The sequence below is a fragment of the Aquarana catesbeiana genome, linkage group LG05 (genome assembly GCF_042186555.1).
Source record: "Aquarana catesbeiana isolate 2022-GZ linkage group LG05, ASM4218655v1, whole genome shotgun sequence".
Taxonomy (NCBI): domain Eukaryota; kingdom Metazoa; phylum Chordata; class Amphibia; order Anura; family Ranidae; genus Aquarana; species Aquarana catesbeiana.
Window position 1 is genome coordinate 598923855 of NC_133328.1, and position 8542 is coordinate 598932396.

The window sequence follows — 8542 nt, forward strand, 5'->3', positions numbered from 1 at the left end:
CTGTGTGGCCCCATAATCTCTGATTGCCTGGGGGCCCCATAATCTCCTATTGCCCGGGGGCCCCATGAGTTATCAGTCCGCCCCTGATCCTATGCTTCACTATACATGGAAGTACTAGAGTATTTTCTAAGCACTGGACAGGTCTGTGTATGTTGTATTGCACTCTATAGTTTAAATACAGCTTGCCTTGTACTTTTGTCAGTAGAGTGATACTGTTACCAGTGGCACTAAGTCAGTGACAGTATACAAAAAAAGACTATTACCAATGGACTTGCTGTTTCATTTGCCGAATCAGAGTTATGTTGCTTTTTCACTGCTCCATTGCTAGTGATTGAGATTAAGTTGAATTCCTGTGATTCTGTTTCCGGTGAATAGTAACCAGTGACAGAATGTGTATATAAATTAGTGCTGCACTATAAACATAATTTAAATAACAATACATACACTGAGCAAAATTATAAACGCAACACTTGTGTTTGCCCCTATTTATCATGAGCTGAACTCGAAGATCTACGACTTTTTCTATGTACACAAAAGGCCTATTTCTCTCAAATAGTGTTCACAAATCTGTCTAAATCTGTGTTAGTGAGCACTACTCCTTTGCCAAGATAATTCATCCACCTCACAGGTGTGGCATATCAAGATGGTGATTAGAGAGCATGATTATTGCACAGGTGTGCCTTAGGCTGGCCACAATAAAAGGCCACTCTAAAATGTGAAGTTTTACTGTATTGCGGGGGGTCAGGGGGGTCCGAAAACCAGTCAGTATCTGGTGTGACCACCATTTGCCTCACGCAGTGCAGACATCTCCTTCGCATAGAGTTGATCAGGTTGTTGATTGTGGCCTGTGGAATGTTGGTCCATTCCTCTTCAATGGCTGTGCGAAGTTGCTGGATATTGGCAGGAACTGGAACATGCTCAATGGGTGACATGTCCGGTGAGTATGCTGGCCATGCAAGAACTGGGATGTTTTCAGCTTCCAGGAATTGTGTACAGACCCTTGCAACATAGGGTTTTGCATTATCATGTTGCAACATGAGGTGACGGTCATGGATGAATAGCACAACAATGGGCCTCAGGATCTCATCACGGTATCTCTGTACATTCAAAATGTCATCAATAAAATACACCTATGTTCATTGTCCATAGCATACGCCTGCCCATACCATAACCCCACCGCCACCATGGGCCTCTCGATTCACAACGTTGACATCAGCAAACCGCTCACCCACACAACGCCATACACGCTATCTGTCATCTGCCCTGTACAGTGAAAACCGGGATTTATCCGTGAAGAGAACACCTCTCCAAAGTGCCAGACGCCATGGAATGTAAGTATTTGCCCACTCACTGATGACGACAAACTGCAGTCAGGTCGAGACCCAGATGAGGACAATGAGCATGCAGATGAGCTTCCCTGAGACGGTTTCTGACAGTTTGTGCAGAAATTTTTTGGTTATACAAACCGATTGTTGCAGCAGCTGTCTGGGTGGCTGGTCTCAGACGATCTTGGAGGTGAAGATGCTGGATGTGGAGGTCCTGGGCTGGTTTGTTTACATGTGGTCTGCGGTTTTGAGGCCGGTTGGATGTACTGCCAAATTCTCTGAAACGCCTTTGGAGACGGCTTATGGTAGAGAAATAAACATTCAATTCAAGGGGAACAGCTCTGGTGGACATTCCTGCAGTCAGCATACCAATAGCACGTTCCCTCAAAACTTGCGACATCTGTGGCATTGTGCTGTGTGATAAAACTGCACATTTTAGAGTGGCCTTTTATTGTGGCCAGCCTAATGCACACTTGTGCGGTAATCATGCTGTCTCATCAGCATCTTGATATGCCACACCTGTGAGGTGGATGGATTATCTCGGCAAAGGAGAGGTGCTCACCAACACAGATTTAGACAGATTTGTGAACAATATTTGAGAGAAATAGGCCTTTTATGTACATAAAAAAAGTTGTAGATCTTTGAGTTCAACTCATGATAAATAGGGCCAAACACAAAAGTGTTGCGTTTATAATTTTGCTCAGTGTATGTAAAAAAAATTCAACCAAATATGTGTGGCATTAAAATACTGCAACCTTGCATGTGAATCCAGATGCAATGTGAATATACATAGAATAATTTCACAATCCACATATAGGAAAAGTCCATAAATAACAGCCCCACTGTGCAAAATGGATGTACAGGTGTTCCATACATCCCTGTTCAGACAGTCCCATTCATGTGAATAGAGAACTGGTGGCTGCGTGGACACAGCCGCTGCTCTAAGTTTGATAGCCATGCAGTTTAGTGGCCCCAAAAGCATGCTGTCTGCATTCGGGTCTGCACACCTGCACTCACACTGCTGTAAAATTTCGAGCAGAAACTGTGTCCATGCAGCTGCTGCATCCCAATTGATATGAATAGGACTGCCTGCATGGGGATGCACAGAACACCTGTGCAACTCCGTGCAGGCAAACATTGCCCTACGTTTGGGTATGCCCATGTGACCGAGGCCTAAGCATTGACTCTGTCCCAGGTAATGGATATTATTGTTGTTGATGTTGTCTTGCTCAAATTTTTGGCCCTATCTATTTGCAAAGTGGGGTGTTTGGGGCTGCTTCCTTTTCAATTTTTTGCCATCTTAAAGTGATTAAAATAACCTCATGGTCATGAACTTGATGTAATTTTTTTCAGCATGCAATCATCTGTTTAGTAAAAGTGATCACTTGTACACTGGTTGGAAGGCCGGCTTGTTAATCTCCTTGTGATAGCAATAAAGTTAAATGCAAAAAAATACAATAAAAAAAGTAAAAATATATAAATCGTGCTAAAATAAATAAAGATATTTGGAAAAAAAATTAAAAGCACCCCCCCACCTGTGCATAAAGATGGAGATTCATGCATAGGTCTCGCATGTGTTTGTAAACATTGATTGCACCACACATGTAAAGTATCACTACAAACATCGGAATGGGAGCAATATCTCTAGGGATATAATTCATGTTTAACTCTAATGTGATAACTTGTAAAGGCTTTTAAAGTGCCACCTATCAAAAATTTTAGGTTCCACAGTTTTTTACCATTTCACTGGCACATGCAATTATGAGTCTTAACATGTTTGGTATCTATTTACTCTATGCAACACCATCTTTTATATGTTACCATGCCAATAATTTTTACTTTATATTGTGTACTAAAAATCATTTTATTGTATTTTTTGCTTAAAAATAAAAAAAACAGCTATGCAAATATCATTTGACATAAAAATTGCAACTGCCGCCATTTCACTCTACAGGGCCCCTGCTTTCAGAAAATATATAATATATGGGGGTTCTAAGTAATTTCTAGAAAAAATTCTAGATTTTAACATGTGTGTGAAAAACCTAAAAATTGCCCCAAGCTGGAAGTGGTTAAAGTGATTCTAAAGGTAGAAGGTTTTTTTATCTTAATGCATTCTATGCATTAAGATGAAAAACCTACTAGGTGCAGCAGCTCACCTCAGCCCCGCTAATACTTACCTGAGCCACATCTCGATCCAGCGATGTTGCACGAGAGACTCAGCTGGCCGGGACTCTCCCTCCTGATTGGTTGAGACAGCAGCGGAACGCCATTGGCTCCAGCTGCTGTCAGTCAAAGTCAATGAGCCAGTGAGGAGAGAGAGGGGGCAGGGTCAGGCCATGGCTCCATGTCTGAATGGACACACAAAGCTGCAGCTTGGCTCGGGTGCCCCAATAGCAAGCTGCTTGCTGTGGGGACACTAGGCAGGGCGGAGGGCCAGAAGGGCTGACGAGTGACCCGAGAAGAGGAGGATCTGGGCTGCTCTGTGCAAAAACAACTGCACAGATCAGGTAAGTATAACATGTTTGTTATTTTTAAATAAGATGACCCTTTGCAGGAATAGTCTACATACCTTGGCACCTTTAAAATTTCCTGAGCCTTACATTATCTAGGAATAAAAGAGAGAGGGTTTGGGGCTTTGTATTACTGAAAGTTTTAAGTAATACAGTTTGCATTCTACACTGTTATGAATTGGGGGGGCAAAATTCATGCGAATTAAGAGCCCAGCTTAACGCGGAGGTCCGGCCGTTTTTTGTTTTTTTTGTAAAGTCAGCAACTTCAAACACTGTAGCTGCTGACTTTTAAGTCAGGGCACTTACCTGTCCAGCGAGCGCGATGTCGGCCCCCCGAGGCCGATCCGCCCACCGGATCGGGTGCCGGCGCCGCCATCCTAACGAAGGGAAACAGGCAGTGGAGCCTTGCGGCTTCACTGCCCGTTCCCTACAGCGCATGTGCAAGTCGCGCAGCACTTTGTGAATGGACGCCTGTCTACTGGGACACACACATGTCCCAGAAGACATCGCGCCCCATCTCCCAGGAGACAACGTGAGGGAGGACAAGAATTGCGGAATAGGAAGTAGCAGATTGGGACGATCTGCCTAGCAACAGCCATTTCTGGTAAGTAAACAATTTTATTTTCAAATGTTTTTAAATGTATTTCAAGGAGCGTGTTTATGGTTTTTTTTTTTTTTTTTTTTTTTTTTTTTTTAGGGTGGACCTCCGTTTTAAGGAAAAACTCCAGTGGAAGAGTGAGAACATCTATCTGGTTGGTATTGCTCTTCATCCTCATTGGGGAGTTTTTCTCTCACTTCCTGTCCTTGTGACACTGTACAAAAGAAATGAGAGGAGAAGCGTGTCGGGACCCCATGGGGCAAAGGACCACGCTATACTGCAGATGGACACTGGCGGCAAAACACGCCCTGAGGCGATTCAGTTCGCATAGGTAGCGTTATACAAGTCACTCATTCATTCATTCATTCATTTAGGAGAGGAAATCCCATACCGAAATAAAAATATTTTATGAAGTTCCAACTCTTGCAGACTCTACTAAAATTACACTTCCTGGAGCCAACATGGCAGCATACATATGGCAGTATGCTGCCATGGATTGATGCCAGGAAAAGAAAATTACAGTAAGATTTGATATAATTTTCAGCTTTTCCTACTTGTTAATGTCCTATTGGAGAGATTTGCCATCACTTTCTTTCCTGACAGGAATTGAGAGTAAAATTACCTCAACACACACAATAAAACACTTAAAAGAGTTCTTAACCCTTTCCTTCCTACTAAGGTTGTATTCCCCATTCTCTGCAATATCAAACTCCAAAACTTGTTTGCAATCTTTTTAAATTGGTTACTTTCTTTTAAGTAATACCAGGGGATTCTAGTAGGTTCAGGTACTTCATAAAGACTGCTATTTGTGCTCCAGCAGACATAGAAACACGGAAGATAGATGGCAGAGATAAAACCAAGTGGTCCATAGAGTAGGTCTTGTGTATATATATATTTATACATATATATATATATATATATATATATATATATATATATATATATATATACAGTATCTCACAAAAGTGAGTACACCCCTCACATTTTTGTAAATATTTCATTATATCTTTTCATGTGACAACTGAAGAAATTGCTCTTTGCTACAATGTAAAGTAGTGATTGTAGAGCTTGTATAACAGTGTAAATTTGCTGTCCCCTCAAAATAACTCAACACACAGCCATTAATGTCTAAACCACTGGCAACAAAAGTGAGTACACCGCTAAGTGAAAATGTCCAAATTGAGCCCAAAGTGTCAATATTTTGTGTGGCCACCATTATTTTCCAGCACTGCCTTAACCCTCTTGGGCATGGAGTTCACCAGAGCTTCACAGGTTGCCACTGGAGTCCTCCTCCACTCCCCCATGATGACATCACAGAGCTGGTGGATGTTAGAGACCTCGCGCTCCTCCACCTTCCATTTGAGGATGCCCCACAGATGCTCAATAGGGTTTAAGTCTGGAGACATGCTTGGCCAGTCCATCACCTTTACCCTCAGCTTCTTTAGCAAGGCAGTGGTCATCTTGGAGGTGTGTTTGGGGTCGTTATCATGTTGGAATACTGCCCTGCAGCCCAGTCTCTGAAGGGAGGGGATCATGCTCTGCTTCAGTATGTCACAGTGCATGTTGGCATTCATGGTTCCCTCAATGAACTGTAGCTCCCCAGAGCTGGCAGCAATCATGCTGGCCCAATCCATGACACTCCCACCACCATGCTTGGCTGTAGGCAAGACACACTTGTCTTTGTACTCCTCACCTGGTTGCCGCCACACACACTTGACACCATCTGAACCAAATAAGTTTATCTTGGTCTCATCAGACCACAGGACATGGTTCCAGTAATCCATGCCCTTAGTCTACTTGTCTTCAGCAAACTATTTGCAGACCAGTTTGATGCAGTGTGCGGCGTATGGTCTGAGCACTGGCAGGCTGACCCCCCCACCCCTTCAACCTCTGCAGCAATGCTGGCAGCACTCAAACATCTATTTCCCAAAGACAACCTCTGGGTATGACGCTGAGCATGTGCACTCAACTTCTTTTGTCGACCATGGCGAGGCCTGTTCTGTGTGGAACCTGTCCTGTTAAACCACTGTATGGTCTTGGTCACCGTGCTGCAGCTCAGTTTCAGGGTCATGGCAATCTTATAGCCTAGGCCATCTTTATGTAGAGCAACAATTCTTTTTTTCAGATCCTCAGAGAGTTCTTTGCCATGAGGTGCCATGTTGAAGTTCCATTGACCAATATGAAAGATTGAGAGTGATCACACCAAATTTAACACACCTGCTCCCCATTCACACCTGAGACCTTGTAACACTAATGCGCCACATGACATCGGGGAGGGAAAATGGCAAATTGGGCCTAATTTGGACATTTCACTTAGGGGTGTACTCACTTTTGTTGCCAGCAGTTTAGACATTAATGGCTGTGTGTTGAGTTATTTTGAGGGGACAGCAAACTTACACTGTTATACAAGCTGTGCACTCACTACTTTACATTGTAGCAAAGTGTAAAAATATTTACAAAAATGTGAGGGGTGTACTCACTTTTGTGAGATATTGTGTGTATGTGTATATATATATATATATATATATATATATATATATATATATATACACACAGTTAGGTCCATATCTAGATGGACACTGGCAAAATTTTCATTGTTTTTGCTCTGTATGCCACCAAAATAAAATGAAACAATCTAAATGAATTTGAAGTGCAGACTTTCAGCTTTAGTTCAAGGGGTTGAACATAAATATCAAGTACATATTTTAGGAACTGCAACCATTTTTATACACAGTCCCCCCATTTTCAGGGGCTCAAATGTGATTGGACACATGAACATAATCATAAATAAAATGTTTATTTTTAATATTTTGTTGAGAATCCTTTACTGGCAATGACTGCCTGAAGTCTGGAACCCATGGACATTACCAAAGACTGGGTTTCCTCTTTTCTGATGCTTTGCCAGGCTCTAACTGCAGCTGTCTTTAGTTGTTCTTTGTTTGTGGGTTTTTTTGCCTTTAGTTTTGCCTTCAGCAAGTGAAATGCTCAAGTGGGTTGAGATCAGGTGATTGACTCGGCCATTGCAGAATATTCCACTTCTTTTCTTTCAGAAGCTCCTGGGTTGCTTTTGCAGTGTATTTTGGATCATTGTTTATCTGTATTGTGAAGCGCTGTCCAATCAACTTTGCTACATTTGGCTGAATCTGGGCTGACAGTATATCTCTATACACTGCAGAATTCATCTGGCTGCTTCTGTCTTCTGTCATATCATTCTGTCAATAAACACCAATGACCCAGTGACACTGGATGCCATGCATGCCTATGCCATCACACTGCCACCACCATGTTTTACAGATGATGTTGTGTGCTTTGGATCATAAGCTGTTCTAAGCCTTCTCACTTTTTTCTTCCCGTCAGTGCGGTACAATCTTAGTTTCATCTGTCCAAAGAATGCTTTTACAGAACTGGCCTGGCTTCAGGCTTATGAATGGTTTGCACCTTGTGGTGAACTCTCTGTATATCTTGTGAAGTCTTCTCTTGATTGTAGACTTTGACAATGACACTCCTGGAGAGTGTCCTTCAGTTGTCTGGATGTTGTGAATGTTTTTTTTTTTTTACCACAGAGAGGATCCTGTGATCATCCACCACTGTTATCTTCCGTGGATGTCCAGGTCTTTTTATGTTGCTGAGCTCACCAGTGCGTTCTTCTTTCCTCAGAATGTACAAAACTGTTGATTTTGGCCACTCCTAATGTTGCTGCTATCTCTCTGATGGATGTGTTTCATTTTTGAAGCCTTACTATGGCCTGTTTCACTTGCATGGACGCACAAGGTAGGTTCACAGCAATAGATTCCAAATGCAAATTCCACACTTAGAATCAACTCCAGACCTTTAACCTGCTTAATTGATGAAGAAATAACGAAAAAGTAGCTCATACCTGGCCATGAAACAGCTTTTGATCCAATTTTCCAACTATTTTTGGTCCCTTAGAAAGAAGGGATGGCTAACCTAAAGAGCTGGTATTTCTAAACCCTTCCCCCAATTTGGATGTACATACCCTCAAATTAAACCTGAGAGTGTGCACTTTCAGTCCATATCCATTATATAACTATAGCTTGAATTAGCTTGAATATGTTTTGGTAAATACCTGAAAAAACAAAAAATGTGCC